Source organism: Felis catus, chromosome B1 (genome assembly GCF_018350175.1).
Source record: "Felis catus isolate Fca126 chromosome B1, F.catus_Fca126_mat1.0, whole genome shotgun sequence".
In the NCBI taxonomy this organism is placed as follows: domain Eukaryota; kingdom Metazoa; phylum Chordata; class Mammalia; order Carnivora; family Felidae; genus Felis; species Felis catus.
This window is the reverse complement of record NC_058371.1, coordinates 14,139,576-14,152,500: the sequence shown is the minus strand read 5'-3', so window position 1 is coordinate 14,152,500 and position 12,925 is coordinate 14,139,576.

Below are 12,925 nucleotides of genomic sequence, written 5' to 3'. Positions count from 1 at the left end.
GCAACGTCTTGGCTATTCCTGAACTTCTATATTTCCAGGCATACTTTTATTTTATTATTATTTTTTAATTTAAATTAATCTTGGGGCTCCTAGGGGGCTCAGTTGGTTGAGCATCCGACTTTTGATTTCAGCTCAGGTCAGGATCCCAGGGATGCGAGAGGGAGCCCCATATTGGCTCCATGCTGACAGCGTGGAGCCTGCTTAGGATCCTCTCTCTGTCTCTCTCTGCCTCTCTCTAAATAAATAAACTTTAATCTCAAACTCATAGAATAGTTTCAAGCACAGAACAAAGAACTTTTATAAACCATTTGAGAGTAGGTCACCCCATCACCCCCGAACACTTCAGTGGATTCCTACAAAGATATTCCTCTGTAAGATCAACCATCAAAATCAGGAAGTTAACACGGACACAGTATTACCATTTAAACTTTAGACTCCATTCTAGCTGTCCCAAAGATTTAGTCTAGAAGCACATACTGCATTCAGCATATGTGTCTTTAGTCGCTCTCAATTTAGGACAGTTCTCAGTCTTTCCTTGAATGTTTTGCCCTTGACACTTTCTGAAGATTATAGGCCATTTACTTTGTAGAAAGTCCCCCAGCCCGCGTTTGTTCATGTTGGATCGCTTTTAGACCCAGGTCGTATGTCTTTGGCAGAACTATCACAGTGGTAATGCTGTGTTCTCCTCAAATCTTCTCAAGTGGTACATGAATTTGATTTGTGCCATTATGGGTCATATTAACTTTGAACCCTTGATTAAGGTGGCGTCTACCAGGCTTCTTCACTGTAAAGTTACATTTTTTTCCCTTGGATTAAATATTCTTGGAGAAGATACTTTGAAATTATATGAATACCTTCTACCTCTATAAGCTTTCAATGAACGAATGAATGAATTTGGATCAGTATGGACTGATAGTATTCTGTTGCACTCAATGGTCTGTACTATGTTACTGTTGTTACTTATTTTGATGGTCAAATTATCCCTGATTTGATTGGATGTAGAAATTAATATAGCATGTCTGTGTGTGTGTGTATTCTCAAGCTTTGTCATCTGGGAGGTTCTGGGAGCAGGGACACCTCAATAGCACAACCCTGGGCTCTATTTGTGCTAATCTCTATATCTGTATATTTAAAATGATATCTTTACTTAAAAAAATGATTTTTAGTGTTTATTTTTTTGAGAGACAGAGAGAGCACGAGCAGGGGAGGGGCAGAGAGAGAGAGAGGGAGACACAGAATCAGAAGCAGGCTCTAGGCTGAGTTGTCAGCACGGAGCTCGACTCGGGGCTTGAACTCATGAACCACGAGATCGTGACTTGAGCCGAAGTTGAACGCGTAACCTACTGAGCCACCCAGGCGCCCCTCACAGTGGCATCTTTAATTGCTATTCAGGACCCTAGAGTTCATCCAGTTTCCCCTCTCATGTTTGTAATTCCTCTGTCTCACGGTGAAAAACCAGGCTCCTAGTATTTCTAACATATTTACTTATTTGATCAGTCCTTCTGCAAAGAACAAGTCTCTTGGTGTCACTCTCAGTTCCCTTTCGCCTCCTCATGGGTGCATTCCTCACCCCACCTGGGTTTCAACACCTATGCTGGGCCATGCACACACCTCCCCTCCTCTGGGCTGACGCTCAATGCCAGGTGCCCCCTTGTCCACGGTGGTGGCTCTCCTTCCCTCTGACAACCTGCCCTGAGGCCACCCTTCCTCTCGACCTGCACCCACCGCGCTTGCCACCCTCCTCAGCCTGCTTGGACTTTGGCACCTATGCTGGGCCCCTCCCTCGGAGTGGATGCCCTCCTCACCACACGCTTGTTACAAATGCTCTTGGCAATATGTCCTCCCATAATTTGTACATTCTTCCTTCCCTTATTTGCATCTTTCTACCTGCGAAGCATGTTGGTGATGCCCTCCCTTTCCACTCAGCAACTCCCTTTGTGGGCACCTTACTCACCCATCACCTTTTGGTTTGTTCAGAGCGGACCCATGCTTGTTCGGCGCCCAGAGGTTTCTACCGCTCCTACTGTGACAGATGCAGAGTAGCGGCCCTGGGCAGCATGGGGCAGGCGGAGAGTGCTCTTCTGGAATCTCCTCTCCATGTCTTGGTGGCATCTCAAAGGCCACACTCCCCGACGACCACCACCCTCATGCCTCAGCCAGTTTCCCTGTCTCAGAAGATGATGACTTCATCCCACCAAGTTGCCCCAGCCAGAAATCTGGGAGTCATTCTTAATTCCTCATCCTCCTAACCTCTGTACCCAGTTCTCTACTTTTCCCCACAAAGTCTAAGATCTGTCCCTTCACCTCCACACGCACCGCCGTCTAGCCCACACCATCCCGTCACGTCCTGTTGGACTCCAGTGACGGCCACCTGTCTGCTCCCCCTCTACCCTGTTCTCTGTGCAGCAGGGGAGTTCTCCTGTGCTCTTAGGTTTCCCTTCTTTTGTTGGGTTCCCACCACATTCAGAATAATCAGATCCCACCGCAGCGATCTGAGTACTGCCCCTATTCTCCAATGTCACCGCCTTTATTGTGTTTCTCCCCTGGTCACCCCGGCTTCGGCCGCTCTGGGCACTCTTTTGTTTCATTCTGAATATATGTCAAGCTCTCTCCATTCTCTGGGTTTTTAGAAGGTGTTTCCCCTGATGGATGGGGACACTCTCCCCACACTTCACAGTTCTTCTCTTGGGTCGTGGTGATACATGAACTTACTTTCTTGTCCCATCATCTTCCACCCCCACTCCCACCAGGATGGATGTCCTTATGGGCAGAGACGGTCCTTTTTCCTAACCAGATGCTGAGTACATAATAGACGCTTAATACGTACTTTTTAGACAGTGTGGTAGGACGGTACTGTGAAACGTTCCTTTGCGCCTCTTCCTGTAATTCCCTTCCCCCCCCCTCCCCCAAACATACACCTTTTTAAAAAGTCACATTCCTCTTCTCCGGAGATACTGGGCTTCAGATTGTAAGGGCAGGGCTCCTGGCAATGCAGAGAGGGGAAGAAAGGAAATTTAAAGCTTCCGGAGCTAAGATCTTGACCTTGACAATAGATAGGGAAGACTTCTGATGAGTGAACTGAAGTTATCCTGGTGGGGGGGGGGGTGGATGCTGGGGGGGAGGTTACAGAGAGCTCCATGTTGAGCGCTGGAGGGGAAGTGAGTGACCCGGGTGCTGTGAGTCAGTCTCCTGCACCTTATGCCAGCTGTGTGCTTATGCGTAAGTTTGGGGGTCTGGGGACATCGGGGTCTGTGCCTGTGTCCCGGTGCAGTGAAGGGAGGAGAGCGGGGTCCCCGGTCGTGCAGCACAGGGCCGGCACGGCGGCATGGCGGGGTTGGGCCGCAGGGAGGAAGGGGGGCTGTGTGGCACGGCTGGGCAGGGAAGCCTGAGCAGTGCTGGCAGGGTGGGGGGCTGGTGGCCACCCAGGAAGAGCCTCTGCGCTGGCATGAGGAATTCACAGGGTTCCTGGAGGCCATCACCGTGGAGACCAGTGGGGATCTATGCCCACCACTGGAGACGGGAGGGGGCCACGGAACGCCCACTGAGGGCCACCCACCTTCCCTCTGAGGCTACAAAGATTTCTTCCACCAAACACTTAGAGGGCAGTGTCGCCTCCTAGACAGAAGGAGAGGGCGCAGGAAATGCCGATCTGATTTTAAACCTGCAGTGACCAAGTCCGCATTTCTCTCACTAGACGGCGTTAGAGCTCAGGACAGAATTTACTCTAATTCTGGAAAAATCAGAAAGTGTACCTTTTGGTTTTATTCACCCGTGTTTTGTGGCTTGAAATTGTTGTTCAGACTCCAAATGAGTTAATGCCTGACACCTTTGTAAACAGGAGACCTGTGCTCCCCAAGGTCCCTCTCCTAGAAGCAACTCTTGATTTATTGATGGATTGATTGATTTAATGTTTTATTTATTTTTGAGACAGAAAGTGACAGAGCGTGAACGGGGGAGGGGCAGAGAGAGAGGGAGACACAGAATCCGAAGCAGGCTGCAGGCTCCGAGCTGTCAGCACAGAGCCCGACGCGGGGCTCGAACTCACGGACCGAGAGATCGTGACCTGAGCCGAAGTCGGACGCTTAACCGACTGAGCCACCCAGGCGCCCCTAGAAGCAACTCTTGTTACATGTCCTTGACCAGTAAAGGTGATTGGATATACACCTGCAAGTTTTTATTTATGTTCCCGTGAATTTCTTATGTGGTCCCTATATGCTATCAAGTCTTTTGAATTCAAGAACTATGCCTTCTGTGTGAGTCAGAAATGTCCATAAAGTCTTATCTTTTTAGGTGTCTCCGTTATTTCAATCTCTCTTTGTTAAGATTATGTCCATATGCAGGTTCTGATCTGAATCGACCTCACAGTGAGAGATTACACTCCCTGACTTCATCAGAGTTATGAAATTTATAAAGCGGTCTTCCCGAAAGGGCACTGTCCCTGTTTCTTAATGCCTAATCGGCTTCCCTTACTGGTTTTATTCTTCCTTCTTCTGTCTCTGTCTTGGCATTTCCTGGAGACGTTTTCTTTTGGTTCTTCTCTTTCTCAACACACACACACACACACACACACACACACACACACACACACAAAGTTTTACTCTGGTGTTGTTGGCAGGGAGAGGTCTGATACGGTAGAAATGGACGCACAACGGCTGATCCCGGGTTCAGCACAAGACTGCAGACAGGCTGCTGGCTTGGCTGCTGATGCCGCCATTTACACACTTGTGGGTTGAGACTCAATTTCCCTATCCGCAGGGCTCAGCATCTTCTGGCCGGTGCACAATGCAGCTCACTACCCGTTTTATCATATGGCCTCCAGTTTTTACATTTTCAAACGGCTAAAACGAACACCCCCCCCAAAAAAGACACCCAATATTTTAAGACGTGTGAGAATGACATGAAATTCACATTTCAGTGCTCGTAAATACAGTTCTGTTGGAACACGGCCACCCTCATTTGTCTGCGTACTGTCCGTGACCGCTTCTGCGACAGCAGAGTTGTGCAGGGAACACAGATGGGATTTCCTCTCCGGCGCTTTATAAAAAAGTTTGTCAACCTCTGCCTCACCTGGGGGGGAAAAATGGATAATGATTCCTACATCAGAGGGTTATTTTTGTGTGTGAGGATTAAATGGGCACTAGAAATACAAAACGGGTCTGCGCCTGGAATACGCAGGTGCTTGAGAAGTAATTCCCTGCAACCAACCTGTTCCTTTAATCTCATCTCACACCCCCCCCCCCCAAAAACAGTGACTCCTCCAGTCAGGGTGGTTTCGAAGCCCGGTACAGAGCATTTGCAGAGCCAGACGCACGGACAGACGAAATGTACTTCGTATTCCGTGTAGAAATAAACCCCTCTCATTAACGAACCTCCCAGAAGCGCACAAGGTTCATTCAAACCTAAAGGCTTCCCCGTTAATTTGATCAGCGTCTAACACACGGTACACAAATGACACAGCGGAGTTTAATAATTTATAACTGTTGTACGGGTGGCAACACAACAGTGGGAAAAGGCACGTTTGCTTGTAAAACGTTCCCACGGGTCCGGGAGGTGCCATCTGCTCCGGAAGGGGTCTGCCTGGCCTTTCCAAGACAACCGTGTGCTTCTGAATCCTCTCCCAAAGTACCTCCTGTGCGCCGGGGGTTTTATGTCCCTCTGGCCACTAGAGAGCACTTTGAGACTAACAAACCTTGGTCTGGGCACCCAGGCCTCCCTTTGAACCCCAGGCTCCCCGCTGCGTTCAGTCACCCCGCCTTCTAGCTACAGCAGTGGCTTACAAATGGCTATCAAGGCTGATGGATGCATTTTGTGAAGCTTAGTGACCTGTGGTAGTGATAATGAAGTATTCTGAAGCCCAGCTAACATTTTATTCTGTCACTTTGGTTTTCTGCCTCTGGTGACATCACCTAATTTGTACTGCTTTGCCGCGTGTTTCTAAGGCGAGCGTTTTAGCCAGGGTCCCGGTCTCCTTATTGTTCCGTCTCTTTTCTGTCAGATTGAATTTCTCTCAAAGAGAGAATATTGCTTGATATTGATTCCAGCGCACGAGATAATTTCAGGTTCTCCCTCTGCGGCTCATCCGACGCCCTGTTTAAAATCTCGAAGAGGTTTTCCAAGGCTAAGAGGCGCAGTTCAAAAGAACAGTTCTTAAATGTGTTTAAAAGACCCTTGGCTACATTTTCTGAGGTTTCATCAGCAGTTTGCACCGATACACTTTCCATTGTTATTACAACTGAACCATATCATAGGGAGTTATACCAGCGAGACCATCAAGGTTTCTAAAAAGCTAGAAAGCTTTGATGTTTTCTGGCCTATTTCTTACTGTGCTCTTAAAAACGTGTAGCTTCCGCTGAGCCAAATGTGTACCTCTAAAGGCATATGCAGTGAAAAACTCTTCAAGCATCTCAGTTACTACTGCAGTATCTGTCTCTACAGCAAAAGGAGGAGATTCTGTTTGGGGAAGGGAGGGCGGGGGGGGGGGGGAGTACTTTGTGGTGCGCATTGTGAATGAATAATACAGACTTTTCGGCCTGTCGGCCCTGGGGTCTGGCCGTGGAGATAGAAGAATCTACCTTCCTGACCACTGCTTCTGAGCGTTTCGCAAAGCCCATTTCATTCTGGTATTATTGTTTGCATCAAAGAGAAATCAAAGGCCTCGGTTCTAGCCCTGTTCCCTCAGCCCACGGAGGTGTTTATAAGGAGAGATTTGCGGGGGACTTCTTTGATGTTTTCAAAATTCCAAATAATTTCTCCCTCTTTTGAATGACACTTGACTTTCAAGTGATGAATATTTCTGCATGTGAAATGTCAGTTCTGTCTAATAATAACCTGCTTATAACGTGCCGCTGAAATCGCTAATAGAATTTGCCACCGTTTTTTTTTTTTTACAAGAAGGGGTGCTTTGCTCCGCGATCCGGGTGCCCTGGCTCATAGAACCTGGCTACAACTGTGGCAGGCTGTTACCAACAAATGGATGGCTTCGGGAAGGAGATGGCCCCCTAAAATGTAAACATCCTATCTCACCCTTTGCCAACGCAGTACCATTTGAATGGGCTATTAACAAAGACTTTCAAGAAATAGACTCCTGTGGGTTTCACGGGGAGCCATGAATATGAAAGGAGCCATGCAAATATAAAGGAGTGGAAGGCAAAGATAAGGAGTTTACATGGGGGTGTGAGCCTTATTGTGGAGATACTGTTGGCCTTCAGCAGCCAGACTTAGTGTTGAGCTATCAGTCTCTTCCCCAGGTCCGGGCGCCTCGCTCTGCAAATCCTAGAGGGTCTTCTTCCCGCACACACTTATTTATTTATTTCATGCGATGCTTTTTGTGTGGGTGGAAGATAGTAGAAGTCTATCTAAGAGGTAATGTTATCCCTGGGATGTCAACAAGGATTGAATTACATGGGACAAAGCAGAGAGAGCCCAGTCTTGCGTGCACGTATGTATTTTCATTTGCCTGAAACTCCTTGGTTCTCGGGGGCTCTGATCACGCTGGGGACGTATCACCATGGAATATTTAGTGAATGCAAAGAGAAGACGCTCGCTCTTCCTTGTGTGGGCCGAGCCACAGCTCTAGAAAGAAACCCACGCTTCTCCAGTCTCTCACTGCTGCTTGACCACTGAATGCTGCTTAACCTGTTACGTGGCTTTGCCTTCTCTCTGCCCACGTTGGTTGGGCTTTTTCTTAGGCTTCCTGAAGGCTTAGCGGAGTGCCTTCCACAGAGGCTCTTCTTAGTAAACATTTGTGGTTTGATTCTGAGGCTCCAAGGCCGGGCCCAAATAGTGTGGCAGGGAGGAAATCTCAGCAGGTCAACTGTGTGAATGGGAGCAGGCCACATCGCCTTCCTGGGCCATTATTTCCTTCTCCGTAAAAAGAAGGGGCTGGACTCCTGATTGCTGAGGTCACCTCCAGCTCTGTAAATTCCATGTGTTTAAAAAATAGAACATCTTCTTGCGTTTCCGGACAAAAGAGCCCAGGGTGTGTTTGTGTCTGACCTTCCACCACATCCCGACTTTCTGGTTTAACGAATCTGGGTTTATTCTTCAGTGAAATGGCTCGGCTCCAAGAGCGGTTGGTGTGATTCTAACACAGTGTAGGTATTGATTTTTCGTGCAGGGTAGCAGTTACGGTAACCACCAAACTATTAAATCTCTCTCCCTCTCCGAAGGATGACTTCGCGAGGGTCGTTCTACTCCCTTCGTTTGATATTTAACTCGGTCCAGGGCTAATTTGAAGATAGCATTGCCATCAAACTGTCTCAATAATGCTTCGTGGCTGGCAGCTCTCCACCCTTCCTTGCCTCCGGGGTTGTCGATCAAATGCTGTCGCAGACAGGGGTTGGTAAAAAAAAATGAGCCTTTTGGAAGCCTCTGACCTTGCTCCCGCCACGTTGCTCCCCGTCACCTCCCGCGCCGAATCGGAAAATCTCTCACTGTGAACGGTGTCAATACTTACGCAGGTAAGATAGGCTTGCTTCCTGATTTTGTTTGTTCGTGCTCTGTAGAAGACAAACGTTTCACCTGACGGCGTCGAATGTTGTCACGGCAGGCCCACAGATGTTACCTTTCATGCACACGTACACGGGGAACCACGTTGCTAAAATATGCATTTAATTCTTGCTTTCTCATTTGAGAAGTTTACCCCCTGTGAGCTCGCCAGGTAGCTTGAGGGAAGACAACATGTCAAGCAGGTTATGATAGCCATCGACTTCTGAAAACCGTTTCACGCGGGCTTTCATTTACAATGATTCTCGTAGTTCGAATACACATTATGAAAGGAGCAAGGGCTTTGACGTCAATAAAGAATTCTATACCCAGGACCATAATGCCTTGCTGATTACCTTTCAGTAGATTCCACGGCGACCCCCCCAGTAGAGGGACAACTTAATGAGGTCGTTAATATTTCTATAAAACCAGTAATCTGATAAATTCTCTTTTGGCAGGCACTTTTGCAGAACTAGCATAAGTGACTGTTCCACACGAGGCATTATCTTTTCTTGTACAACGCTGAAAGCTTACAGGCTGCTTGACAAATTTGAATTTTAAAAAGTAAGAATGATTGGCACTTGGTAACTTACACAGAAATATAAAGTGGTACAAGAAAATTGCCCATTTCTTTCAGATTTACATTTTCTGTTATTTTTTTTTTTCTTTTCAGAAGTGATAAGACATGTAATTTCCATCAACTTCAACCAGTTATGTATGAAAGAGGCTACAAGTTCAGCTTTGTAGAGGAAAAGCAAGTCGTGGGGAGAACCGTCGGAACCGGGAAAAAGCCGACGGCCTTTCCGGGCCGCCTTTCGTTCTGATTCTAGAGATGGTTCTTTGCAGGCCAAGACCAAAATCCTAATCCTGAGATATGACGTGTCCTGGAAACAATTCTGTTCACGCTTCGTTCCTGATCCCCCAGCCTCAAGGCTTCACTTATCCAATCCCTTTTCAGGTCCATTAAATGCAAGGAGAAAGAGGCAGCAGATAGAGAGGTATGAGTAGGGTTTACAGATGAAGACTTCTCCTTACGTGTTGGATGCTCTGAAATTTTTGGCACAAAGCAATTATTGTCTATTCCTTCATTTGGTCAACTAACATATACTGACCTACAATATAGCAAAGCGCCCAGCTCTGGGCATATGCCAAGTTAACATTTCCTCATTGATCTTCATTATCATTTTGAAGCTGTGTGATGATAAAGCTAATTGGGTGCATTAACTCATAACAAAAATCCTATTTGGGAATCCTGACTTTTTTTGATATTAATATTCTAGCAGTTTGTAGTCTGTGTGTCTTCCGTTGAACATGAACGACTGACCTCATGTTCTTTTTTGGTCGTTTGTTTTTGAGACAGTACAAGCAGGAGAAGGGCAGAGAGAGGGGACAGAGGATCCAAAGTGGGCTCTGTGCTGACAGCCGCGAGCCCGAAGTGGGGCCCGAACTCACGAACCGCGAGATCATGCCCTCAACCCGTGAGATCATGTCTGAACTGACTGAGCCACCCAGGCGCCCCTGACCTCATGTGCCAACACACATATAAAAATGTGTATATTGACAAGAACACACATTTAATTCTTTTCTAGAATTTTCATTGACTCCCTTTCTGGTTTAGCAGATATTCCAGTCATTCCCCTGCATAAGGTTTAAACAGTTGTCTCTAGTTTGCACTGCTTCATGGAAATATAAACAATTATTCCTCTGAAAAACAGGAACTGTGGTACTTTGCATCTAAGCTGATGAGCTATGAAAAACAATTTTTGACCCTCAGGACTGTTGAATTAAGAACCAAGATATCCCAAAAGGAAACTTCCATGAGAACATTAAAAGAAATTTTTTTTAATGTTTATTTATTTTGGAGAGGGAGAGAGACACAACGTGAGTGGGAGAGGGGAAGAGACAGAGGGAGACACAGAATCCTAAGCAGACTCCGGGCGCTGAGCTGTCAGCCCAGAGCCCAACAGGGGGCTTAAACTCACAGACTGCGAGATCATGACCTGAGCCGAAGTCAGACGCTCAGCCGACTGAGCCACCCAGCTGCCCCTCATCAGAACATTTATTGTGTTCACTGAGCCAGCAACGACATTCTGAGACAAGTGGGTAAGCCCCGTGAGGGCAAGGACTGGCTGATCCTGTTTATTGTTGGTGTTCGCAACACTGAGCGCGCAGACAATTAGTAAAAAAAAAAAAAAAAAAAAAAAAAGATTGAATGATCGAATGTTACCGAATTTGCAGATGAGGAAACAAAGACTCTGAGAACAGGAGTCCCTTCTGAAAGTCATTTGGGTAATCAGAAATGGAACTACAGTTCAGACTCTGGTCTGAGTCCAAGGCCTGTGCCCTTCTCCCATGATAACCCTGATGCACACACTGGCAGCTTTCCAGACTCTCTATTTCTGGGTTGCAAGCCACATCCTTTCTCGGGCAAGAAGAGGTGGGGGGGGGGGCGGGGGGAAGTGGTAAGCAGTATCTTGATAGAGCAGACATTCATGAATGCCATCAAAGCCCCATCTGAGGCAGCCCCCAAAGAATCTCGCCTTCACTTCTATCTTTTCTTTTCTTCTTCTTCCTTTTTTTTTTTTTTTTGAATGTTTATTTATTTTTGAGAGAGAAGGAGCATGAGCGGGGCAGGAAGCGAGAGAGGGGGGACAGAGGATCCGAAGCGGGCTCTGCGTTGACGGTGGTGAATCAGAACTCATGATTATTACAGTCTCTACTAATTATGGAGTGCTGACAATATCCTCGAGTCCTCAAACCCACGAATCATGAGATCATGACCTGAGCCGAAGTCGGGGACTCCACCAACCGAGCCACCCAGGTGCCTTGAATTCTATCTTTTTAATCTGGATCCCCCACCTTTGAGGTACTGAAATATATTCCAGGTTATACTATAGATCAGGCATGGATAACCCACAGTCCCGTAAACAGAGGAGCCACACCAAGCCTGAGACAGGAGTCCTTAACAAACGTCTGGGTTCACCCCTATGGGAAGCCCCCTCTCCTGGCTCTTGATGTGGCTGAAAACAGAGTGAGCCTCTGGGTCTGTGGTAGGCAGAGAAAGATCCTCAATTATACACCAAAACACAAGGTATTAGCAAGAGAGATTTAACACTTACAGTCACGCTTGGAGTTACAAGGTGTTAATGAGCAAGATAAACCAAGGAATGCATTTTTCTTCCTCCTTGGCTGCCTGGGTTGGCTGTTGGTGCAGAATAATTGAAACTTCAAGTTCTGAGACTATGAATCAGGAGGGTTTCCTGTGTTATGAATGATGTCATCTTGTAAGGCCAGAGACTTGCTGTGAAATGCAGGAACATTCAGGGTAATGTGTTTGCAGCAAGCAGGATCCTGAATTTATTGCAGAGGGGAGTGTGTGAGCTGACCAAAATGGAGAATGATGAGAAGTAACTAAATTATGTATGACAGTCTTTATAGAGCAGAGGAAGGAAGAAAGCTTAATGATATTGTGGTTGAAGGCCCAGCAGCAATTGGTGATGTATTGGCTGGAGATTGCTAAGAAGAGAAATGAATCCACGAAGACTCGAAGACTATAGATGAGCCTGACAAAGACCAAGCAGTGGATTTGGGAGGGGGGAGGGGAACCAAGGGCTCCGTATAGAATGCATTTTAGTGGCAACAAGCCAGCCAAGTAAAGTTAACTTGACATTAAAAAGCATCATCTTAATCTGTGTAGCTCTTTCAAGCCTGACTCTTATCAAAGCAAAAAAAAAAAAAAAATCTATAGTTAACCATGAAGTATTTTTCTCTTTGCTTTCCCCGCATCCACCAAAAGCCGTACATAATTTAATTATTGAATCTACAGGCTGGCCCATGATGATGAAGAACGGTATGTCTGCGGGAGTGAGAAATTAGGTAGAACCAACTGTGTATTCTCATCATTCTTGCCCCGTTAGGGTAAATTAATAAAGTTAACAAGCTTTTGTTTGGCTTAGTGGCTCAGATCTGGGATGTGCCGATCAGAACTCATGATTATTACAGTCGCTATTATTTATGGAGTGCTGACAACATCCTCAGGTTCTGTGTGTTAAACAGAAAGGGTTCTTTTGTCATTCTCTGTGCTGGAACCCATGTTCCTCCAGGATTAGAGGCTACACGTTTGAATAGAATAATGAAGTTCAAGAAAATCAGATTTACTTCCTGGGGGCGTGGAGCTTCATAAATGCCACTGATCGTCTTTCCTGTTGACCCATGCTCTGTATCTCTGAACTTTCTTAACAGCTGTAACACAGCGTGCACGGTTATACTGGGCCAACCCGGTGGGGGAAGGCGGAGATGGGCGCGCACCGCGGTGGGGGGCGGGGGGGGGTAGGGCTAACAGGCTTCAGCGCTCTTGGCCCTTCCACACCGTTTGAGAGGAAACCCTAAACTGGCCAAGCAAAGCACAAATGCAAATGTAACCTGGAGGCATTTGTGCCTC